Raw genomic sequence first — 25,442 nt, 5'->3', positions numbered from 1 at the left:
GTTCCATCGCCAGCGCAAATAAGAGTGGCGAGAGTGGACACCCCTGACGCGTACCTCGTCGGATCGGGAATGCCCCTGAGAGTTCACCATTAATGAGTACTCGGGCTCTGGGGTTACTGTATAAAACTCTGATCAGACCGAAACCCATCCTGTCCAGCACATCTTGCAGATACTCCCAATTCACCGTATCAAAGGCCTTCTCAAAGTCTAAAAAGAGCAATGCCAAGTACAGTGTTAGGCGCTCCCGGTGGGCCAGCGCCAGGTGGAGCCGACGAATGCAGTGGCGAGAGCCCCTGGCAGGCATGAACCCGCATTGGTCGGGGTGGACAGGTCCTGCAGGAGGGGTCGAAGTCTCTCAGCCAAGACCGTGGCGAAGATCTTGATCTCCGTATTGATCAGCGAGATCGAGCGGTAGTCCGCACAGTTCATGGAGGGCAGCTGCGTCTTCGGTGGCGACATCCGACTCGGGCGGGAATTATCCTGTCTCTGCCACATGGCGGAAAAGATCCACCAAATGGTAGGGGCCAAAATATCCCTAAAAGCCGCATAGTACTCCTGAGGGAACCCATCGGGACCTGGCATTTTACCGGGGTATAAGAGCGAGACAACGTCTTGGACTTCCTCCAGAGTGAAGGGGCGGTCCAAGGCTTCCGCAGTCTCTGGAGAGAGACACGGCAGTCGGGTACCAGTCCCGTCCAGCAAGTCAGCCAGCGAAGCTCCCGGGGAACGAGCGTTGTAGAGGTTCGGATAGTAAGCAGCAAAGGTTTGGGCGATGGCTGAGGACGTCACTTGGAGGGTCCCGGTGTTCGAGCGGACCTCCGGAATAATACGGGTGACTTTGAGGTAAGACACAAGGTTGTGGAGGAGCTTGCCATTCTTGACACCCACCCATAAATACGGGCAACCGATGAATGCCAAAGCATCTTAGCAGATTCCAACGAGACCCGACGGATCTCCTCGCGTACCACCGCTAGTTGGCGGGAGGAATCCCTCGTGTCGTTAGTGAATTGAGCTGCTTTGAGCTGTGCCGTCCGGGATTCCAGCTGAACAAGCTGGGCCATCTGCTCTGATTGTTTCGCGTGGACCAGTCCCCTGGCCACCCCCCGGATAACGGCCTTGCTCGCCTCCCACAGTGTCCCTGGTGAGGGAACCGAGCCTGTATTGGTGGAAAAAAAAGAGCGCAGTTCCTGACCAAGTGACTCCACCATCGCAGAGTCCTACAAGAACCAGGCATTCAGCCGCCAAGTCACTCGGGGCCCGACGGAGGAAATCCAAGACGAAGGGAGAGGGGAGAGTGGTCCGAGATCCCCCTGGGCAGTATCACAGCCCCAGAAACTAGCTAGCAGTCTGTGGCCGGCATCAGGAGAAGGTCGATTCAGGAATGAGTATGATGGGCTGCCGAAGTGCGGGTGTACTGTTCCCCACGGGGGTTCCAAACCCACCAGACGTCACAGAGACCAAGGGCCGAGGACCAGCTGGAGAGGAGCTTCGCGGAGGCTACCCAGGCTCCAGACGGGGTCCCCGCCGTATCGCGCAGGGGCTGCAGAACGGCGTTAAAGACCCCCCCCTAACACCGTAAGACCCTGCGGGAGGGAGGAGATCACTTGTGTTAGGTGGCGAAGTGTTGGAGGCAGGAGTGGGGTGGGGGAATGTAAAGACATAGGAGGTTCAAGGGGCGCCCCTCGATGGTTCCCGAGATGGCCACATAGCGGCCCTGTGCATCAGTCTCGGCTTTAGCCAGGGTAAAGGGAAGCCCTTTCCTAAGTAAAATAGCCACCCTTCGGGACCCCCGTGTAAAACCAGAGTGCCAGACCCTGTCAAATCCATAGCGAGCTAGGAAGTTGCATTGTGTACCCAGGAGGTGCGTCTCATGGAGGAAGAGAATGTCCGGCGTGTGGCGGTGAGCAGCGCGGAGGACAGCCGTGCACTTAATTCGATCCAAAAGGCCATTAACGTTCCATGAGAGGATGTGGATAGGCCTAGCGAGGGTGTAAGTCATCTAAGGAAGTGAACTGTGGAGGGGCGGATCGCTACTTGGAACCCTACCCACCCGGAGGGGAACGCCCACCCGAACCCGGGCCCAGAAACGGTTAGCAACAATTAGTCAGGAGCATAGCTGAGTCGGACCCCCCTCCATATATGCGGATGCATGCCCACAATGAATAAGCATGGAGTGGATAACCAAAAGTCACAAGATGGGTCGAATCCAGAATGGCAGTAAGAAAATAAACCTTGGCCGGATCTTTCAGCAGAGCCAAGGGAGAGACCCTGTCGCAAGGCCAGAGATAGGTGCATCATTTCAGGTCCTGAAGGGTAGAATACAGGCACACAACTTGTAACCCGGATCATACCCCCTCCTCCCCATCAGAGCCACGGATCACGGGACTGCACGACAGGTCTGAGTCCGACATAGCCCTCCGCTGGGTAACGTCTGATCGTGGGGCGCTACCCATGTCGATGATGGAGGACACCAGGGTGAGGACGCCATCTGGCTTAAGGCCTGAACCGGGGAGCGCCGAGACCGTGCCCCCGGCGACCGCGAGCTGCCCCCCGGCGGTTGCGCCACCGCCTGGACCCTGCGCCCTGGGCACCCCCTAGCCGGGTCGGTCCGTCGCTTTCGCGGCAGGGGGGCGCCGCGCCAGGTAGAAGGGGCCGCTCTTCCGTAAGCCAGGTCCATGCCGCCTGTGAAGTGTCAAAGAAAAAGGTTTTGTCTTGAAAAAACACCTTAAGGCAGGCCAGGAAGAAAAGCCCATAGCGGAGGCCCATAGCCCTGAGTTTCTTCTTGACCTCGTCGTAAGACCGGCGTTGTGTCTGCACCTCCCTAGAGTAGTCCGGGAAGACCATGATTTTGGAATTTTGGAAGCACACTGGACCCTGCACACTGGCGGCCTCCAGAATCGCATCCCTGTCCCGAAAATTGAAGACTCGGAGGATGATGGGGCGAGCGGGAGCCCCAGGAGGGGGTTTAGGAGCAAGGGAGCTGTGAGCTAGCTCCACCACAAACCAGGGGGAGAGCTTCTCCTTGGGGATCCAGGACCGGATCCATGCCTCGATGAAGGTGTCAGTGCGTCCCTTCTTCACTCCCTCCGGAAAACCCAGGAGGCGTAGGTTGTTTCTCTGGGCCCTATTTTCCGCGTCCTCTGCCCTGCGATGTAACTCCGCGGTCTGTGCCTGCAGGCGGGCCACCTGGGATTTAAGAGGGCCCACGTCGTCCTCCACCGTGGAAAAACGGGACTCCGCCTCTGTAATACGGGTCGTGGCATTACGGAGGTCTTACCGGATCAGCGCCACATCAACCCGCACATCACCAATCTTGGTTTTCACCGAGGCCTGCGATGCACTGATCGCCTGCAGGATCGTGGAGAGGTCCCCTCCGGTCGCCCCAGGTGCCGCCACAGCCCCAGCCGACGGATCGCGATCAGGCTTGGTAAATTAGTCCATTTTCGTTTGAGTTGAGGGGGCAGTGGCCTGAGAAGCGCGGTTGTTACCCATGTTCCAAGAGGCAGGTGGAGGGGGTCGTCTGGGGGGGCACGAAGCAGTACCTATGCCGCCGCCCCGCCACTTGGTAAGGATGCCCATCCTTCTCTCGATCCCCCACGACAGAGGGAGGCGTCCGTTCATCAGGGCAGTACTCCCCACAATGGCGGCCCTCGAGGCGACCTCAGTGGGCCCAGGACTCCAGTGCCCCTCCACAGACCCCAACCTCAAGATCTAGATCCTCCAGATGGGAAGTGGGGGGGCAGGCACACACGTACGCCACCTGACCCGGCAGCCGATCTGCCCCACACAAGACTCAGCGTCCCTCACAGCCCGCAGTCAATGGGGGGGAGGGGGGACCATCCATGCCGCAGGTTAGGGTAGAAGAAGTTGTGTGCGCATGCCATGCGACTACATCCCAAGGGGGCACTCCTGGGTGGTTCACAAAAGACTGTGATTCCAATGTTCCTTAGAAAGTATTTATTAATTCAAAATCGTTTTAATTGGTGATATTGATATTCATATCAACGATTTGACATTGTCTGATAGACATATGATTATTCAGGCATGTAGCTCCGATGCATTTCGGGCTGTGAAATGCCCTTTATCAAGGAGCGCTGAAAGAAGAAGAGATAAACAGTGATAAGCGTCGTGCGGTTGGTTTCCGTGATGAAGGGTTACAAAATAGTCGTTATGGGAGAGTATAAGGTGCTTATAGGGCGGGTTGCGGTGTGATAAAACCAATAAGTGCCGGTAAAGGAAGGTAACAAAACTAAGAATGATAGGTGAGATGAATGAAGATGAACTAGGCATGCGGTGCTGCCTTGGAGTAGTGTCGGTATCATACATGCAAAAATAGTGACCACGAGGTGTATAACTATAAACCGGTGAAACGGTACATGCAGCTCTAATGGTGTGCTCATCTTAACGCGAGAAGGTGTAAACTAAACGGCTGGGTTTAATCGCTTACCTCATGCTGGAGGAAAACATGCGTCCGGTTTTCGGCGTGCTCAGTGAAGTTTAGAGTGACGGAAGGTAACAAGCGGGGTTAAGGAAGTGTGTGATCGACATAAACGAAGGGGTAAAAGTGTGCGGAGTGGCGGCCATCTTGGAACGGGTTAAATGTGCCAAAGTGATGTGAGGGTGAAGTTAATACGACGGGAACAATGCTCGAAACAATAACATAATATTGCAAATTGGTTTACAAATAACAACTGTATTCTGCCCGATCATTGAGTCCATTGGGCTTCATGGTCTGTAATCTGTATATCCATTCTAGTTCTCTACGTAGAAGGAATTTCCGAATGTCAATACCCTCTTTTTTGGGGACAGTCTCTAACACAATGAACTTCAATTGGGCGATTGTGTGGCGAACTTCGTTGAAGTGTACTGCTAGGTTGGATTTCTCATTTTTAGTCCGAATATTGGATTTGTGTTCGTTCATTCGTGTTTTCACTTTTCTTTCCGTTTTGCCAATGTATAATTGTCCACACGGGCATTTTATGGCGTAGACTAAATTCATTGAGTCGCAGGTGGCATTGACGTGTAGTCTGATTGGATTGCCCTTCATCGGATGTTGGATGATATTGCCTTTAATGATGCAATTACAGTGACTGCAATTATTGCATGGAATGGTTCCTTTATACTCTACGTTGCTTTCCGGAGTTTTTGAGAGAATTTCTTTCAAGTTCTTGCTACGGGAATATGCAAACAGTGGTAACTCTTGAAAACAATCCCTGAAATCAGGTTCCATCTGGAGCCTTGGCCAGTATTTGAGAATGATTTTTTTATAGGTGTAACTTGCGGTAGAATATTTAGACACCAAAACCATACGTTTGGTCCTATCAGAAGGTGGTTTTTTGCGTAAACTGTCCTGTCTGCTGATGGTAGCTACGCGTGAGCGAGCATCTTTGAGAATGGCTGGTGGGTATCCTCTTTCGGCGAATCGATCTTGCATTTCTGATAGTCTGCCTTGACAGGTGGTTTCTTCTGACACTATACGTTTAATGCGTAGCATCTGGGAAAACGGAAGGTGTTTCTTCAGGGATTCTTGGTGGAAGCTGGAAAAGTGTAATGTGTTGTTCCGGTCTGTGCTTTTTCTATACAGATCGGTCAAGATTGTCTTGTTGATGATTCTTATATTCACATCTAAAAATGAGATTTCGCTGTCGCTAATCACCCATGTCAATTTGATACGTTCATCCTTGGTGTTCAGTAGGTTCAGTGCGCTGTTGAGTGATTCCTTGGTGTCAGTCCATATAAAGAACAGGTCATCGATGTACCTGGTGTACATCATGATTTTGTCATTGAATTCGGAATTGTCATAGATGTATTGCTGTTCGTAGTTGTGCATATAAATATTGGCGTACGTGGGAGCTGCGCAGTTTCCCATCGCCATTCCTGAGCGTTGTAAGTACCATTTGTTGTTATGTTGAAAATAACTGTGGTATAACGTGTATACCATCAGTTCCATTAAGAACGATTGCATTGCTGGTTCGATGTCACTTTCTAATAAGGCCTTTTCAATCGCTTCAATGCCCCCTTGGTGGGGTATCGAAGTATATAATGCACTGACATCGGCTGTGCATAATGAGATTGATTCCATAGTGCTGATGTCAACTTGTTGCAACTTCAATAAAAATTCAGTAGTATCCTTGATATAACTTCGCATCTTACTGACAGATGGCTGTAGGTATTTGTCGATGTATTTACCGACGTGTTCGTGGATGGATCCCTTGGTGGACACAATAGGTCGAAAGGGGGGGTTATGCAAATCTTTATGTATCTTTGGAGCCATGTGAATAGCAGGACTTTTGGGGTGGTCACAGAGTAGATATTTTTTGGTCCGTTCTTCAATTATGCCAGTATGGTGGGCATTGTTGACTAGCTTAATCAGAGTGGTTTGAAACTCGTTGGTAGGATTGTAGTCAAGCTCTAGATAGATGTTGTCATCTTGAATGTGTTCAAGTAAACGTTGGTTGTAAAAACTGTTGTTTAAGATGACAATGGCGCCACCTTTGTCTGCTTTAGCGCACTTGATATCTGTGTTATTGGCCAAACTTTTTAGAGTGTCTTTATCCTTTTGTGTTAAATTAGTGTGTTTAGATCTCTTATGGAAGTTTATCTTGGATAGTTCTTGACGAATGAGGTTTTCGAAGAGATCAATGGTTTTGTGGCTGTTGGGAGCTTGATAGCTGCTAAGTGGTTGTAGGCCTTTGAGTTGATCTGGTTTTTGGTCACGCTCGTTGGGAAGGATGTTGTCAAAAAAATGACGTAAGCGAAGCTTGCGTGTGAGTTTGAAAGTGGATACCTCCAATTCTAATAGGTTGGTGTGTGTGACTGGAATGAATGAAGTTCCTTTCTCCAATAAGTTGATCTGATGTTGCGTCAGCTGGGTATCCGAAATATTGATGACTAAGTGACTTTCTTTGGTTTGCCGTTCTTTTTCAAGAGTGTACTTCTGGTTAATGGTGGACTTGTCTCTGTGTCTTTTCTTCTGGCTCCTCCTGAGTCTTCGGTGACTTCTGGGCCTGTGGCTAAAAAATGAACCTGGGAAGTGCTTTGTGCGTCTGAACTTGATGTGCTGGCTTGTGAGCTCGGGGTTTTTTCCATGGTGTCTTTGTTGGAGCTCGGAGCTGTTCGTCGCGATGGTCGGTAAGTAGAATCACTACCTGAAGATGATGTGTCTGTTTGAGAGTTAGTTGGGCGGTTGCGTCGTTTTTGTGCATATATGTCGGCCCACGTATACACCTCATCCAGTTTGTAATCGAGGGTATCACGGCGATATTTTCTAATCTTACGCTCATTGATTTCTTTAGTATGTTTATCCAGGGTGCTCTTTATGTCTACCAACATGATGTCCAGTTCTTCCTTTGTTAGGAGATCTTTAAGTTCAGAGTCTACTTCAGTGATTTCTTTTTCTAAGTCTTTTAGGATGCTAGACAATTCCTCAACTATAAGCAAGATTAGGTCGAGGCTGCACTTGTTGAGTATGCCTTCCCATTTATCTTTGAATGTTTTGGAGTTTTTGCATAAAGAGGGCTTTAAGGAGATTCTAAGTCCTCGTGGGATTCTGTGAGCTCTGTGGTATCGCAATAAGGTGCTCGCGTGGAGCTTCTGATTTATGTGTCTTTTTGATAGGTATATGAGTTGTTTCAGGCATTGTTCCTTGGTTCGTGTGGTTGTGCCGAGGTTGATATCTTCTTCAATCAGGGAATAAATTCTTCGGCATTCATCATCGTCGAATGCGAGGGTATGAGCTTTCGCTTCAGTGGATTTACTAATTTCGTCGAATTGCATATTGCAAGCGTGCAATCCTCAAGTTTGGCGGGTAAGAGAATTGACTGTATTATGTGTAGAGGATGCACAGCACTTGGTTGAACTCGTTCAATGGTAAAGAAGTTAACTTGAGACGGGTGCACTCCTTGGTTGCGTTTCCGTCAAATGAACGCAAAATATATGAGAAGAAGTTGTGTGCGCATGCCATGCGACTACATCCCAAGGGGGCACTCCTGGGTGGTTCACAAAAGACTGTGATTCCAATGTTCCTTAGAAAGTATTTATTAATTCAAAATCGTTTTAATTGGTGATATTGATATTCATATCAACGATTTGACATTGTCTGATAGACATATGATTATTCAGGCATGTAGCTCCGATGCATTTCGGGCTGTGAAACGCCCTTTATCAAGGAGCGCTGAAAGAAGAAGAGATAAACAGTGATAAGCGTCGTGCGGTTGGTTTCCGTGATGAAGGGTTACAAAATAGTCGTTATGGGAGAGTATAAGGTGCTTATAGGGCGGGTTGCGGTGTGATAAAACCAATAAGTGCCGGTAAAGGAAGGTAACAAAACTAAGAATGATAGGTGAGATGAATGAAGATGAACTCGGCATGCGGTGCTGCCTTGGAGTAGTGTCGGTATCATACATGCAAAAATAGTGACCACGAGGTGTATAACTATAAACCGGTGAAACGGTACATGCAGCTCTAATGGTGTGCTCATCTTAACGCGAGAAGGTGTAAACTAAACGGCTGGGTTTAATCGCTTACCTCATGCTGGAGGAAAACATGCGTCCGGTTTTCGGCGTGCTCAGTCACTCTAAACTTCACTGAGCACGCCGAAAACCGGACGCATGTTTTCCTCCAGCATGAGGTAAGCGATTAAACCCAGCCGTTTAGTTTACACCTTCTCGCGTTAAGATGAGCACACCATTAGAGCTGCATGTACCGTTTCACCGGTTTATAGTTATACACCTCGTGGTCACTATTTTTGCATGTATGATACCGACACTACTCCAAGGCAGCACCGCATGCCTAGTTCATCTTCATTCATCTCACCTATCATTCTTAGTTTTGTTACCTTCCTTTACCGGCACTTATTGGTTTTATCACACCGCAACCCGCCCTATAAGCACCTTATACTCTCCCATAACGACTATTTTGTAACCCTTCACCACGGAAACCAACCGCACGACGCTTATCACTGTTTATCTCTTCTTCTTTCAGCGCTCCTTGATAAAGGGCGTTTCACAGCCCGAAATGCATCGGAGCTACATGCCTGAATAATCATATGTCTATCAGACAATGTCAAATCGTTGATATGAATATCAATATCACCAATTAAAACGATTTTGAATTAATAAATACTTTCTAAGGAACATTGGAATCACAGTCTTTTGGGAACCACCCAGGAGTGCCCCCTTGGGATGTAGTCGCATGGCATGTGCACACAACTTCTTCTCATATATTTTGCGTTCATTTGACGGAAACGCAACCAAGGAGTGCACCCGTCTCAAGTTAACTTTTTTACCATTGAACGAGTTCAACCAAGTGCTGTGCATCCTCTACACATAATACAGCAGGTTAGGGTAGGCCAGGGGACTCGATGAGCCGCCAGAGTCGGGCATTCCCCCCCCCCCGGTATCCAGATGGGTAAAGGGGGGCAGCTCACTTCCCAGCAGGGCCCACCATCCGCAGCCACCCGCCTCCTCTGCACCAGCAGATATTCAAATTGAGACCGGCAACCCCCCTGTCACTGTTGCGGGTACCCCCAGTGCTTCCCACACACCTGCATCCCAAACCGGCGTCGGGCGCATCAGCACAGCTGGTCAGAAGGGGGGGGGGCGCCCCAGCGGGGGACGCACACAAAGGTTTAGTGGGGCTCACCAGGCAGCAGGGCAAGTCCGGGCTTCAGGACCGGCCCAATCGGCCCACTTGCACCGTGGGGCACAGGGCTGCAACCTCCCCAGCCACGAGCTTGTCCTCTCCGCGGCCTGACCCGGCCACCGAAGGGTGCGGGGGGAGAGGGGCCCACACAGCAACCCCCCCGCCACCTCACCTCGTCTGGACCTCAACGCAGGCCGCCACCCGTTCCAGGCGTCACCCCAGCCTCCTCAGCAGGCTCGGCACCCAGGGCCCAGCAGGCAGCCACACCAACGGGCGTCCAGGCCCGAATTCGTTCTTGCAGGCCGCCGGCAGGAGCAGAAGCGGCAGGGCCAGGGGAGGCGCCTCCGACTGCAACTCCCTCCAGTCACCGCCTCCGCCGGGGGAACCTCAGGCGCCGCCCCACGATCTCTCTCAATGCGTCTTGGAGCCTGCCCTCCAACACCACGGGCATCAGAGCGGGAGACCCCTCACAGGTCCGAGCTGCAGTTCAATCTTCCTCCCCAGGCGTCATCCGCCGCCAGCAAAGGAGCGCCGGTGAGCAGGACGGGAAGGGGGCTGCCGAGGCGTCCAGCCGAGGAATCAGGCCTCCGAAGCGGGCCGCACGGGGGCCACCGCCATCTTGTTGAAGGAAGGCCGCCCTCAGCAGAGGGCAGCATGGGCAGCTCGGGCACCAGGCAGGCCTCTCGAGGGGGTCAAGGCGAAGCGGTCCGGATACTGGAGTCGTCCCTGAGACTTTGGGATGTCGATGGGCATTAATAGCGGCCCGATGCAAGGCGGATGACGCGGGGGGTCCGGAGCACTCTTAGAGAATGCGACCGCCATCTTGATGCCTCAAGCCACGCCCCCCCTGTATTGAGTTTTAAGTAGCTTGAGCGGTGAACTCCGCTCAGCTCACGGAGCTTGTGGAGTTTTCCGCACTCCGCGTTACGCGGAGCTCACGGTGTTCCGAAAAACTCCGCTCTGCTATGCAGAGCGGAGTTTTGTTCCTCACTCGCGTTCGTCAACGTCAAGTTGGCGAGTGTTAGCGAGGAAAATCCACCGTCCGGTGAGATTTTTCCTCGTTTGTGGTCGTCAACATCAAGTTGGCGAGCGCGACCATGGAAATTAAACCTCCTGGTGAGATTTCTCATCGCAGGGGGGTCAGGGTTCTCATTGTGAGCAGTTGCGTATGCTCGCGACCGCTCACTTTGAGAAACTGCCCATTCGCATTGAGAAAGCTACCGCTTGAGTAACAATCTACTCGAGCAGCAGAAAGGAAAGCAGCGCCCGCTTGCGCTGTGCATGGTGCCATTAGCGATGATTGCACAGTGCGGACAAGCATCCGTGCCTGAAAGTCGCCCCGAACTGCAATTTTTTATCGCACTCCGCTGCTTGCGGAGCTCTGCGTAGCACGGCAGAGTTTTATTTCCACTTCGCGGAGTTTCACGTTGCGCAACTCCACAAACTCCGCCCAGGGTTAGTTTTTAAGGCACTGTTTTTCATCTGTTGAGTCAGATCGGAAAGACAAATTTGAAATTGTTTTTTACTCTTTCCTGCCTTATCATGTAGTTGCATGATCAATTGTGTGTCAGATGCATAAATATTAAAGGTAAAACCATTTGGCTTGATAAGGTGCGCCAGGGGAATGATTTAGATATTAAACAAAGTCGGCAAAAGAAAGAGTCCTGTGGAACCCTCTTGAGGGACTGATTTAATTTAGTAAGAAGAGATTAAATGTATATTTGCTTTTAAGTTAATTTGATTCAGATTTCACATTATGGAATTGTATTCCAAAATCCACATTTCTTCCCAAAACTATATCTGTAATTTCAAAAGTTAGACTGTATTTGGTATAATATTTGAAGAGAGCTATTAGTGCATAAATCCAGTTTTCAGCTAGGCCCCATGGTTTAAAATGCAAGTGCAGTAATAACCAGATATGGGTGAGCCCTAACAGGAAATGTTGAATTACTATACTTAGGTCATTAATAATTAACACTGTCCACTGCCTTCTTAGGGACAGACCAGTCTTATCTTGAGCTGCATTGGAGGGAAGGGGAAAACCATTTTAAATAACCTTGTGACTAGAGTTTAAGAACTTTAGAAAATTTGTGCAAAGCTTTCAAAGTAGTGCAAACTGCAAAATTTACCTGGTGGTGAAATTCTTGGAGAAAAAGGAGGACACAGCAGAACAATTTACTTGCAAAACCTTTTAGCATGTAATTTCTCCTTTTGAAGGTATGATTTTGCGGAGCTTCTTTCTGCAAAGTTTAAGTTGGAAAGATTACAAAGTCTAAAGAACTAGACTTTGCAACATCATGTACCCATAAACAGTGCTTAATTTGAGCCGATGGTTTCCTCTGCTTGGCACCGGCACTTATGACAGTCTGCCACATGGTGGCGCTGTTTGTCAAATTTAGATGGGAACACAACAACAACTGAATATTAGTTCTATAAGCTTTAAAATTGACTAATACCAGCCACTAAAAATATTCGTATAGATTATAGGGCTTGGAATAGTGAGAATTGTTACACTTTTAGGAGCACCAATGGGCTGTACAAGCAGCAGTGACGTCCTCACGATGGCCTTGGCACTTATTATTTTTTACCAAATTTAGCACAGCGCCCATGCATATGTCACGTGAGACCTGCTTAGTAGGCCTTGGGTCCTAGCAGAGGTCAAAATCCAGAGGTGCAGAAGGGTATAATAAAGTTCTTATGAGTCCTCTCTTCCAGTATGTACTGTGTCTTTTTTGCATTGCCAGGTCCTGGTTGGGCATTGACAATATCCTGCTGTCTCCCTTTTCTCATAAAGCTGAAGGCTTACTGTTTTTTCTTGAATGTTGTCATACAACACCCTTTCATATGCAAGTAGCAATCATTCACTCTTAGACACTAATGAATGGTACTTAATTTCTTGGTGCAAAGGTGCTCTTTGGAACCCACAGCCAGCACTGCTGAATGCCAGGGTCAGGGCCGGCGCTAGGCATGGGCAGCATGGGCGGCTGCCCAGGGCCCCGAGCTCAGCCCATCAACAGGGGGCCTCGCAAAAGTGTTAACTCACCACATCTTAGGCTTCGCGCCTGTGGTGAGCACTGTGTGTCCCAGGGAAGGGCTGCCTCTCCTCTGGGCTTCACAGGCTTGTGTAGGAATAGCGGAAGAGGCCCCCCTCCCCTGTGCCTTGCAGCCCTTGGCAATGGCTGTTAACCCCCAGGGAGGGGGCCCCTTTCCCCCTGGGCCTTGCAGCCCCACGTGTCGCGCGAGGCCCTTCTGAATTTTGGTTTGACCTGTGATTAAGGATGCTGTCCACTTCCCACGCCAGTGACAATTAGCACGCATTTTGGGGCCTGACAGTTTTAACATTTATAAAGACAAGCAACTCTCACTCTTTCAGATGCTGATGAGCTGCGAAAAAGATGCTTGTCAGTGGCAGAAAAGAAGGCGTTGTAGCACACGAGGGGGGCATGCACCATGCAGGGTCAGGAGCACCTTCCGTAATTTAAATGCAAATAGCTTTCAATGTGTAAATGAAACTCGTTTTCTTCTGCTCTTTTTATATAGCGCAAACTTGACCCAAAGGTATTGGAGTGCTTTACCTGAGCACCAGTTACAAAACATGGACATATTCCTTTTTTTAGGCACAGTGTGATTAAGTGACTTGCGAGAATCACAGGATGAGACACCGTCAAAAATCAGCAGCCCTGACGTAACACATCTTCTCCCACCTCTACCTCTCTGGGGAGTCATCTTTTAATGTCTATTTCTCACATGAAAGCTGTTTCAAAGTGCTGCCCTGCTGTCAAATCAGTGGACGGGGCACAGTGCCAAAATTATTTGCCCAGAATCAAACAGTTGGTTAAATCAGTAGAGCCAGGACTGCAGTGCACTCCTACTTGGAGCAAACCCTATATATTTTCCACTGTACTGCATTTAGGTGACATACGCCCAGATGCATCAAGAACCCATTTTGCTATTCCTTAATAGCGAAAAATAACGATTCGCTATTAAGGAATAGCAAAATGCAATGCATGAAGATATCACTAAAAAAATAGCGATTTCTTAAAATTCCTTAATTGCAACTCGCAAATTGCGAATCGCAATTAAGGAATACCTCCCCATTCATTCCTATGGGCCTAAAGGTCCATAGGAATGAATGAGAAGACATTCTCAATTTGTGAATCGCAATTAGCGAATCACAAAATGAGAATGCGATTTCAAGGGTGCAGGGGTGTCCAAAGGACACCCTGTTGCACCCCTGAAATTAATCTGTGCACATATGTTGCGCACACGCATGCCCCTATGGCATGTGTGTGCGCAACATGAAACTTTGAAAAATGCACCTTAGTGCATTTTTCAAAGTTTTTGCAAATTACCATGAAGTTGTACTTCATCGTAATTTGCGTGCCCTATTAGCGAAATCGCTATTTTTTTTAATTTAATGCATTGCATTTAAGGAATCTCAATTTGAGATTCCTTAAATGCAAGTAATCGCAATTTAGCGAATTCTCAATTTGCGATTTTTGCATTTGGGATGATGCATCCCAAATGCAAACATACCGGTCGCAAAGGGGCAGATTCTGGGAATCTGCCCCTTTGCGACCAGATTTTCCTTTGATGAATCTGGGCCTATACCATGGGTTGTATGAAGTTACAAAGCATACTTTTACAACGCATGCCTTTACAACACATTTTTCACATCACAACATCCTTTACAACACATTCCATTACATCGCATGACACGACATCGCATTTTCAGAAACTACATTTACAATGCATTCCATTACATCGCATACTACCTTTACAACGCATACCATTACAACACATACCACTACATTACATTTATGGTAAGTATTGGATAGTATAGGGGTAAAAATTACTATTCTAACTCCAGGTAGTGCAACAGTAGGGTAAGTGTTGGGTAGTGTAGGGGTAACAATTACTATTCTAACTCCAGGGGCTGAAACAGTAGGAGAAGTGTTGGATAGTGTAAGTGTACTATGCGTTGTAATGGTATGCGTTGTAATAGTATGCATTGTAATGACATGCGTTGTAAAGACATGCGTTGTAGTGTCATGCATTGTAGTGTCATGCAATGTAATGGTTACTATATGTGTTGTGTTTTAAACTTAACATAATTCTGGTGAGTAAAGAGCCTACACACAAAAAAGATTGTCCTATGTCTCTTAGCATGTGCGTGTGGGATACTGATGAGAGGGTTTATGTTAAAACAAATTACGAAGTATTAATGTCATCCTAAGGTAGCACAATAATGGCACGGAAAGATAAGGGGGCCTTTTGAAATTTGCAATTATATCCATGGTGCGAGAGGTTTTCTCTTGTGTCATTTTATTTTTTGAATGATCCCGCCCCTCATTACCTCACAGTATCTCCCCCCTTTATGAGACAGAACTGGAAATTGTATCATGGAGTTATCTCGAAACAATAGGTTAACGAGGAGTAAATAATATACATCTTTGTGAGACCTGCACCTAGCTTTTCCATCCAATGTGACAAATGTAATCCATTTAATACAGATTTAAAATATATGGACTTATTTAATTTGTATATTTATCTTTTTGCCCATGTTGTTACTGATATCGACGTTAGGTCTCTTCAGGGATGCCAAATAAGATCAATAGTCCCGCGATGTAACTTTCAAAGCTCCTCCACTAGGGCGGAGGAGCGTTGCCCCACTGCTTTCTCGCAGTGCGAAAAGCAGAAACACAAAATGCAAAAACTACCATTTTATGTTTCTGCTATGCGCACTGCGAGAAAGCAGAAGTGTTTGGTTGGGGGCGGGCGGGTCTGCTTTAGGACAGGGGAGGAGTGCTTTGCCCACTGCTAAGGGCCCTGACTGTTTGGTCTGCCCTCCAGTCATGCACACGCTGGCCTTTCTCCATGTAGGCACCAGTGCACCCTACATGGAGAAAATGGCCTCCCCCATAGGCGCCAGGCTGGTCGGCTGACATTGCAGCATTGTGATTGGCTTAGGGAAGGGAGGCTGCCTGTTCCTGCTAGAGGCAGGAAAGAAGGAAAGCAGGTCAGGAGCAGATGATGAGTTCAGGCCTCAGCAAGGCCCAAAGGTACCGAAAGGGTTCGCCCTTCTGTGTACAAAGTCCTTAGACTTACAAATGAAGTTGGCAAGGAAACTGGAAATACAAAAACATAGTTTAATAAACCTTTAAAGGTGGTGATACAACCTCCACAACACTTCTACAGTATTGTACAGAGTAGCACACTGAATACAAGCACATGGCCCCTTTTATACACAGTGGAAGGGGTTCAGCTTACAGCTTAGACAGAGGTTGCAACCACGTAAGGACATTTCCAAATATATCAGTGGGTGGAGCTAACAGTATTTCTAGAACATGGGAGGGCTATGCTAATAAGGAACAACTGTTACTTCTGCTAAGCATGCGCTACACTCTCAAGAAGGACTAATAATAACTGTTGCTAGGTAGAATCCACAGTGTAACTGGCAGAGAGGTAGGACAATCAGAACATTGAGCACATGGCAATGTAGGGCATGAAAATGGTGGACTCGAAATACAAAATGAAATCCCTATACTAGATATTTGGACTGATGCATTATGGCTTCAGCTAATGCTTAATAATACCGTTGTTTTATTTACAACAGACGACCCTTTCAGCGTTAGCTGAAGCCATTCCATTTCATAGGGTAGTCATCAAACTCATCTTGAATATCAATGCTCATAATGTTAGAAATCTCTTTAGTTAGACTCTTTTGATAAGCAGCTTCGGAAACAGCTTTCTTATTGGGTATACAAGAGGTAATGCAAAGGGAACATATCATAGGACCACATTGAATACACATACAGCAAGTAAAAAGAATTACTACTATTATACAAAGGCCAGTGAGGATCTTCCAACCCCATGTAGTAAATAAGGTCCAAAACCAACTAGAGAAGGTCCATGTACCATTATCTACATGTATGTCAGCAGCTATTTTATGCAGTTTATTTATGGCATTATAAACAGAAGGCGAGTTGTCTCGGATGAAGACACAACAGCTACTTCCAATAAGTCTACAAGCTCCTCCTTTTTCTGCTAATATGACATCTAACACCATTCTGTTTCGCAGGGCAACAATTCTAGTAATTTGCAACTCTTCAGTTACGTTTCCTAGTGCTGCAGCAGTTTGGTTGGTCACTGCCTCTACAACTCTAGTTAATCTTCTTATCTTTCTACTGTTTAGGGCAGCTCCAACAAAAAAGAATAACCCTAGGTTAAAATCTACATATTGCTGCAAACTAGTATCGGTCTGGTCCACATCATCGATAGATAAAGTACGTTTGTATCTATTCACAGTGGCATTATTCAATAATTTCAAGTCTTTATGATAAGTGGCAGGTGCTAAAAACACTGGTGGTAATAAAAACGATACATAGCATACTCCTGACCAGCCAGCTGGTAATCGATAATATCCTCTATTACCGCATACAAAATATGTATTATGGGATGCTAAAAATGTGCTATTATTCAGACAATCTATATTTAAGACTTTAATACAATCACTAACACCTACAGGGATGTTCCCAACACTTTGTACGCATAAGTCCGCTTGTGCTTGTGCAACTGAGATCACAAATTTTTCACTTTCGACAGTGTCTCTAGTGTTCGTAAAAATGTAGGGAGTAGACTCATTGTCTGGTCGATATTCTTCCCACTCCCATATAGTTCCATTGGCTTGTGGATAGCCGTCTTTATTCTGGTGACATTCTTTGTTTAGTCTAAAAAGTAATCTTCCAACAGCAGGCTTTCTTGTGGCAAATAGAAGAGTATACCAGGCACGACAAGAACCATTATGAGAGAAAGGGAGAGGTATAAACGGTGTTCCCCCCTTCTTCTGGTGCGCTGGCATCCTACCACATATCCAGCAATTTGTTTCATTTGTAGCAGTGTGGGTATGATGTAGCATCTGAATGAAGGTGTTATTTACAAAGGACAAGCGGTGTTTTGATTCCTGATAGGGGAGCGTATAAAAGAAATGCTCCTCTGGCACCGGTGTAGAAACCACATATAGATCACGGGCAGGAATTACATCCTCAACAAACCACGTGATAATGGCAACAACTGCCACACTAGCAATAAATCCGAAGGCGCAGATCACTTTCTTTCTCTCCATGTTGAACAAATGTCTCGCAAATCTTCCTGAAACTAAAAAAAAGGCTGTCAGAACTCTTCCCCCAAGGCGGCTGTTGTTTTCTTCACCAACGGGCCAAGACGGGTGTCACTACTCTAATGCAAGGCTGATCCCCCCCCCCTTGCCTCATCGGCTCTCCGTTGCACCAACCAAGAGGCCGTTCTGACAGCAGTCTAAACAGCAGAAAACTTCTTCCTGGGTCGAAGGTTGTATTTTCTTACTCCAGAAGTCGTCGGGTCCGGGAAGAACTCCTCTTGCTCATCAGGTACCACAGCAGGGCCTTTCTCTGTAGTCAGGATTTCTCGATGGTCAGTCAACACGGCAGGCTCCACCAATCCGGGTTGCACTCTGCGACAATGAAGGGAGTGAATCCAGTTCTTCCGGTTGGTCACTCGGACGGCCGTTCTTGTTGCGAGCAGAACCTGCTCGGGACCGCACCATCGGGGCTCCAGGCCACTCGTCCTCTCGAACGCCTTGATGAGGACGAAGTCACCGGGTCGGAGACTATGACCCTCACCTGTGGACCGGTCAGGGAGTGCTTCTCGAACCTGTTGATGAATAGAAACCAAGTTATCAGTTAATTGTGCCAGATAGTCATTCATCAATACACAAGGTACATCATATACGGAACTTGGTTTAGGCACTCCCCAAATATTCATGGGACGACCAAACACCACTTCATACGGTGTAAGGCCGGTTCGGGAGTGTGGTACTGATCTTATTGACAACAATGCCAAAGGCAAAGCGTCGGGCCAAGTCAGAGAAGTGGAAGCCTGGATCTTTGCTAGTTTAAGCTTCAGTGTTCCATTGTAGCGTTCCACCAAGCCAGCCGACTGTGGATGGAACACTGCATGAAACTTCTGTTTTATCCCCAGACCTCTCAGAACGTACTTGATAACGTCTGCTATAAAATGAGGCCCGTTATCACTCCATAATAGTCTACAAACACCATACCTAGGGAAAAACTCCTTCAGTAGCACCTTTGCTGTAGTCATTGCAGTATTGTCCTTAGTAGGGTAGGCTTCAATCCATTTACTGAAAGCACACACCACTACCAAGACGTACTTTAGATTATTACAGCGTTCAAGTTGGATATAGTCCATTTGCAGGACTTCAAAAGGTGCAGTAGGTATTTCAAATCCTCCTGCTGGAGTCCGTGTTCCTTTCCCTGGGTTGTATTTAAGACAGATCATACAGGTCTGTACCACTCTCTTGGCCGTGCTAGCAATCTCTGGATGCTCCCAAACTTGCGCAAGCAATTTCACAATCGCTGAAGCTCCAACATGTGCTAGCCCATGTGCCATTTGAACCATAGGTTGGACAAAAGCTGTGGGCAACTTCCACCTATCCATTTGTTTGTTGCGCCAACAACCTTCATCATCCAGTTCTCCATTTTCAGACCATTGCTCTCGTTCTTTATCAGAAGCAACTCTCTGTATTTCCCTCACTTCTTTCCTAGCATCATGCCATCGTTCTGCTTGTGACTTCACAACATACATTGAAGTGGAGTCAGGTCTCATTGCAGTTTCTCGTGCTACTTGGTCAGCGAAAGCATTTCCTTGCCCTACTTTGTCAATAACTTTCTTATGTGCACTGCATTTCACTATAGCTATCTTCTTAGGAAATGTCAGGGCAGTCAAAAGATTGTGCACCAATTCTCCATACATAATTTGTGTTCCGTGTGATGTCAGAAAACCTCTTTCCTTCCAGAGCAGGCCAAAGTCGTGCGCTACTCCGAAAGCATAGCGGCTATCTGTATAAATATTCACACACAATTCTGCACTAAGCTCACATGCTCGTGTCAATGCGATCAGCTCCGCTGCCTGGGCTGATTTCTGTGGAATGCGTGCTGTTTCCACGATAGTATACAAAGTAGTGATGGCATATGCTGCCGAAGTCGTACCATCCGGTAGCTTCAGGCAGGAGCCATCCACCCATAATTCTCCATCTACATCTGAGAAAGGCGTATCCTGGAGATCGATACGACCCTTTGTCTGTTCCTCAGTCACAAAAATACAATCATGTGCTTCTTGTGCCTCAGGCTGAGTCGTCAGGAATGGTAACAATGTTGCTGGATTTAACGTAGCACATCTCCTCAATGTGATATGGGGAGCCAGCAACGTTAGTTCATATCCGGTCAGACGGGCACTTGTTAAATGCTGCGTCTTTGTTTGATTCAAAAGGGCGTCAACAGCATGGGGAACCAACACTAACAGCTTGTGAGATAACACTATTCCCTCACTCTGACGTATTGACACAGCTGTCGCTGCGACCGAACGAAAACACCCCGGCAATGCCCGAGCGACAGGATCGAGCAATGCCGAGAAATAGGCACACGGACGCTGCCTGTCCCCGTGCATCTGTACTAACACAGATGACGCACATCCATCTCTCTCATGTACATATAATGTGAAAAGTTTCGTGTAATCAGGAGTGCCTAACACTGGTGCTGAACAAAGGGCCTGACGTAACTGTTGGAAAGCGTTTTCACATTCATCTGTCCAAGGAAGGGGAATTGGAGTGTCTTTTGTCAATAGCGCTAACAGTGGTTTGACTATATGTGAAAACCCCAGTATCCACTGCCTACAAAAGGACGTAAGACCCAAAAATGCTCGAACATCTTTCTGTGTAGAAGGTGTTGGTGTGTCCAGGATGGCTTGGATACGATCTGATGTAAGTGCACGCCCCTCCTTAGACAAAAGGTGGCCTAGGTAGGTCACCTTAGGTCTACAGAATTGCAATTTCTTCATAGATACCTTATGATTGTGAGAAGCCAAAAAGGAAAGCAAGGACAACGTACAAGTCTCACATTGCTCAGGGGTGTCAGCAGCCAACAAAATGTCATCGACATATTGAATAAGCACTACCCCCTCAAGCAAGACAAAGGAATCCAACTGTCTTTTCAACGCCTGACTGTAGATACTAGGGCTCTCAGTATAGCCCTGTGGAATTCTACAAAATCTATACGATCGATTATTCAAAGTGAAGCCGAAAAGGTAACGGCTATCAGGGTGAATAGGGATCGAAAAGAAGGCGTTCTTCAGGTCGACAACCGAGAATGTTGTCGCTGTTGGTGGAACCAAGGTAAGGAGTGTCGTGATGTCAGAAACAACAGGGTATTGGGGCACCACTATCTTGTTCACCTCCCTCAAATCAATAATAAATCGATATACCCTAGTATCAGTGTCCCTCTTCAAGATTGGTAAAATAGGACTGTTACAAACATTGTATGGGACTTCTTCCACCACCCCCACTCGGATGAGATCCTGCACAATCTGTATGAGCGCCTCCTCACCCTCCTGTGAAATCCTATATTGAGGCAGGCGTGGTAACACAGCTCCCTCCTTCACACTAATGTGAACCGGAGGAATGACCATCTGTCCCACATCAGTGTCTGAAGTAGCCCACAACGTGTGAGGTAAAGAGGCTAATGCAGCACTTTCAGCGACCATACACACTCTCTCTTTTGCAGGGTAATTGTCATTTAAAATCACGTGTACTCCTTCAGGGGAGCAGCGGATTGTGGCTCTAAAATGTTTCAGCATGTCTAGACCCACAATGTTGTCAGGCGTGTTTGAGGAAAGCAAGAATGGACATGGTGCTGTAAATTTGTCGACATGAAATGCAAGGGGTTGGGATAATGGGCTAAGAGAAGGTGTTCCATCGAACCCTACAGATGTGATCGTTAAGCCAGACAGGGGAGCCCTCGGAACCAATTGTTTAGACAAAGCGCTACGAGTAGCCCCTGTATCAACCAAAAACTGATCAGTAGAACCCAAAACATGTGCTGTAACATAAGGACCCCTCTGATCTACTGGTACTTCAACTGATTCCTCCCCCCATCCTACGCAATCCTATGCATATTGGGAATCATGACTTTCGGGGTGCACATAGTCAGACATCTGATACTGATTTCGTCTATCAAAGGTATTAGACCCTCCTTGTTGTTGCTCCCTAGATTCGAATCTAGCCCTGTCATTTAGGTTACCTCGTGGGCCAGAAAAACCCCCACGATTTCTCCCAAAACCTCTACCCCGTCCCATAGCCCTGTGTTCTCGCGCTAAAGGACACTCATTGGCCCAGTGGCCTCGTTGCTTACAATATGCACATTGATCTTTAGCCAAGTCTGTGCGGTTATATGTAAAATCATAAAAACCCCGACCACCTCTATTATTTCCTCTCTGGGGTGGTCCATACACTTGTGCTAACATAACTTTTGTTTTCAAATCCTTAGATTTCTTATCTTCATTACTTTTTGCTTCTAATTCCTGACGCTCGTAATACTGAGCCATAGTCAGGAGGGATGCCGGAGTCGAAGTCGTCCAGGAGCTTTCACTCGCTTTCAACCGAGCTGCTACTCCTGGTAATAAATTCGAAACATATTTGTCTACAAACAGATGTCGACCCGTGTCATCCGTCAGAGACTGACCACTGAAATCGTGAAAAGTTTCTTCAAATCGCGTAAAGAAGTCAGAAACTGATTCATCTATCTTTTGCTTGCAAGATGCTAACATAGTCCAGTCAATCTTTTTAGGGGGAATAATCGTCTTTAATTTAATCAAAATAGCAGCAGGGAGGTCTAGAATGAGCTGGGGTGGTTTCTGCGCAGGTTTCCTAGCTCTGTCCTCCTCCTCAATGTCTTCCCATTTAGCTTTAAACGTCACTAAATCATCAATTTTCCGTACTGATCTCCACATGTCAGGGGGTAATATAAGACCAAAGAATAAATCAATGTCAGCTAATGTCATAGTACAAGAATTCAAAGCCCCCTCAACTTCCTCATAAAAGGCAGCAGGATTTTTCCGTGGGTCAGGTAACGCTTTCTTTAAGGCCATAACATCCGCTCTATTCCAAGGAGTATATACCCAATTATAGATAAAATACCCTCGGGCATCAGCTGAATCTTTATCTGAACTAGTACCCGCTCCTTTAGGAGGAACATACAAAGGCGCTGCCTCTCGCATAGGTTTAACATGCACAATATCGACCTTATCTGAAGAAAAGATAGGTGATTGTTTCCCGTCGCCACTCAAACCCGTCTCTTTGTCGTCCACCGTCTTTTGTCGCTTTTCTTCTCGTAACCGAGACGCCTCATCCCGCAATACGAATAACCGTCGAACTGCATCAGCTGCCTGGGAAGGAGAAAAGAGACCTTTACGCAATTCTTTCTTATCTTGTATTATGTCATCAGGTTCAAGAACAGGAGAATATTTTCGAAAAGCCCCGACTACTTCATCAGAAAAGGTTTCAAGAAAATAAATTTTTTCCCTGTCCGGCCATTTTTCAAGAGACAACAATATTTCAGCAAGAGGAATTGTACCCTTAAGAATACGATAAGAAATTTGTCGGAGCTCCGCCATACGATCAGATGTTAGCTTAGACCGCGTGTCTACCTTATCTTTAAATGATCCAGAATCCTCATCTTCCCCTTTCGGAGCAGACGGGCCAGCATACGGAGGCGGAGAACGATCTAGTAATGAAAAATCATCATCAGAATTATTAAGGACAGGATAAAGAGGCCGACGAATGGGATATTGGCCAGATATCTGCAATCTACGTTCCTTTTCCCGTTTTTCTTCCGCATCTTTTTGTTCACGTTGTCTCATTTCTTGCGCCTTCTCACGCACATTCTTCCTCTGCTCTTTCTCAATCAGCGCATGTTCACGTTTCTCACGCTCACGTACTTCTTTCACCCACATTCGCACACTCTCAAACATATCTTGTCTCGCTCGGCGCTTACACAGGCACTGTTCCACATACTCAATTTTGCGCACATCAAACGAACCATACAAAGGCCATCTCAACTCAGGATCCTTCTTGGTATACTTCCTCCACAATGTGCTGTACATTATAGGGGAAAGACCAAACTTAATGTACATATCCCTATTCGGCGTCCCTTCTGGGGGAGCCGGCTGCGATTCTTCAAGACTTAACCGGTTTCCACAGCAGCACCACTTACGTAGTGCGCTAAAAGTAGACATGCTAGAAATAGTGCGAAATACGCAATATTATACAGAAAAATGGCACTTAATCGTTGCGCCGCTCACAACCATATGTTGGAGAAAAATCTCCACATTGCCTACCTATATGTGTTGCAACGCATATATACCCATATTCATAATCATAATATGATCGATCATCCAAACATCTCCATATCCATAAGCCACAGCAAGCGTATCCTAAAACTGCCTTGCTAATCACTGGCTACCATAAACACTCACAGTAATTACCATACATTGGTCCTTACCAAGCACGAGCGTCCAGATTCCACTTGCCAAGTTCCACAATTTGCTCAAACAGCTTATCCACAGCAAACCGACAGAAGAGTTCTCAGTCGAAGACCGGCGCCACCCAGATGGTCAGATCGGAAGGAAGGAAGAAATACCTCAGGATGCCAGGACTAAAGACGCCGCTGGCAGTGATCACTTCCCCGGCAGAGTTCCACTCCTTCGTCACGACCAATCCTTCGAGCCTCCGAGTCGCCGATGAGCCCCACGTGACGGGCGCCAATTGATGAGTTCAGGCCTCAGCAAGGCCCAAAGGTACCGAAAGGGTTCGCCCTTCTGTGTACAAAGTCCTTAGACTTACAAATGAAGTTGGCAAGGAAACTGGAAATACAAAAACATAGTTTAATAAACCTTTAAAGGTGGTGATACAACCTCCACAACACTTCTACAGTATTGTACAGAGTAGCACACTGAATACAAGCACATGGCCCCTTTTATACACAGTGGAAGGGGTTCAGCTTACAGCTTAGACAGAGGTTGCAACCACGTAAGGACATTTCCAAATATATCAGTGGGTGGAGCTAACAGTATTTCTAGAACATGGGAGGGCTATGCTAATAAGGAACAACTGTTACTTCTGCTGAGCATGCGCTACACTCTCAAGAAGGACTAATAATAACTGTTGCTAGGTAGAATCCACAGTGTAACTGGCAGAGAGGTAGGACAATCAGAACATTGAGCACATGGCAATGTAGGGCATGAAAATGGTGGACTCGAAATACAAAATGAAATCCCTATACTAGATATTTGGACTGATGCATTATGGCTTCAGCTAATGCTTAATAATACCGTTGTTTTATTTACAACACAGAGATGACGCAAGACCTGGGAAGGTAAGTTTATTTTATTTTTAAACTACTCCCCCCCCCGCGCGAACCCCCGCGAGACCTTGGCCGCAGCTGGATTTTACATGCAAATTAGAGGGGCCTCACAACTTTCCTTTCGCCCAGGGCCCCAGAAGTTCTAGGACCGGCCCTGGCCAGGGTTGCCTAATATCTAGAGTGCCTAATCTTGTAGCCTTCTCTTGCCTCTTTATTCCCTCACACTGCATTTCGTTTCTCCTTATCTAACTCTGAGAGTTTATTTTTGATGTTTGATGTCTATATTGTCACTGGTTTCCTATCTTTATCTACCTCAAGCCTGTTTTGCCTTAATTGGTCGTGCACTGGTCAAAGTCTTATTATGAAAAAACAGTTCTGGTCTCCAAAAATGAGAGCTGGTGCCCACCACCTGCAGTCTCGAGCACAAATTAAGCACTGTGCATGAGTCACTGAGCTCTCCTAGCAAATGAATGATGTTCACATAGCGAACATGCCGATAGACTCTGTCATATGGCTTGCCATTAAAAAAATATTTTTTACGATATTGGA

General features: G+C 47.0%; 1 protein-coding gene across 5 annotated transcripts in view; it reads left to right on the top strand.

Moving 5' to 3' along the window:
* Positions 1–25,442, top strand: part of IPCEF1 (interaction protein for cytohesin exchange factors 1) — a 572,159-nt gene that overhangs the window by 423,812 nt on the left and 122,905 nt on the right. The window lies entirely within an intron of this gene.

The sequence above is a fragment of the Lissotriton helveticus genome, chromosome 6, assembly GCF_964261635.1.
Source record: "Lissotriton helveticus chromosome 6, aLisHel1.1, whole genome shotgun sequence".
NCBI classification, from domain to species: domain Eukaryota; kingdom Metazoa; phylum Chordata; class Amphibia; order Caudata; family Salamandridae; genus Lissotriton; species Lissotriton helveticus.
This window is presented reverse-complemented; position numbering and strand designations above follow the sequence as displayed.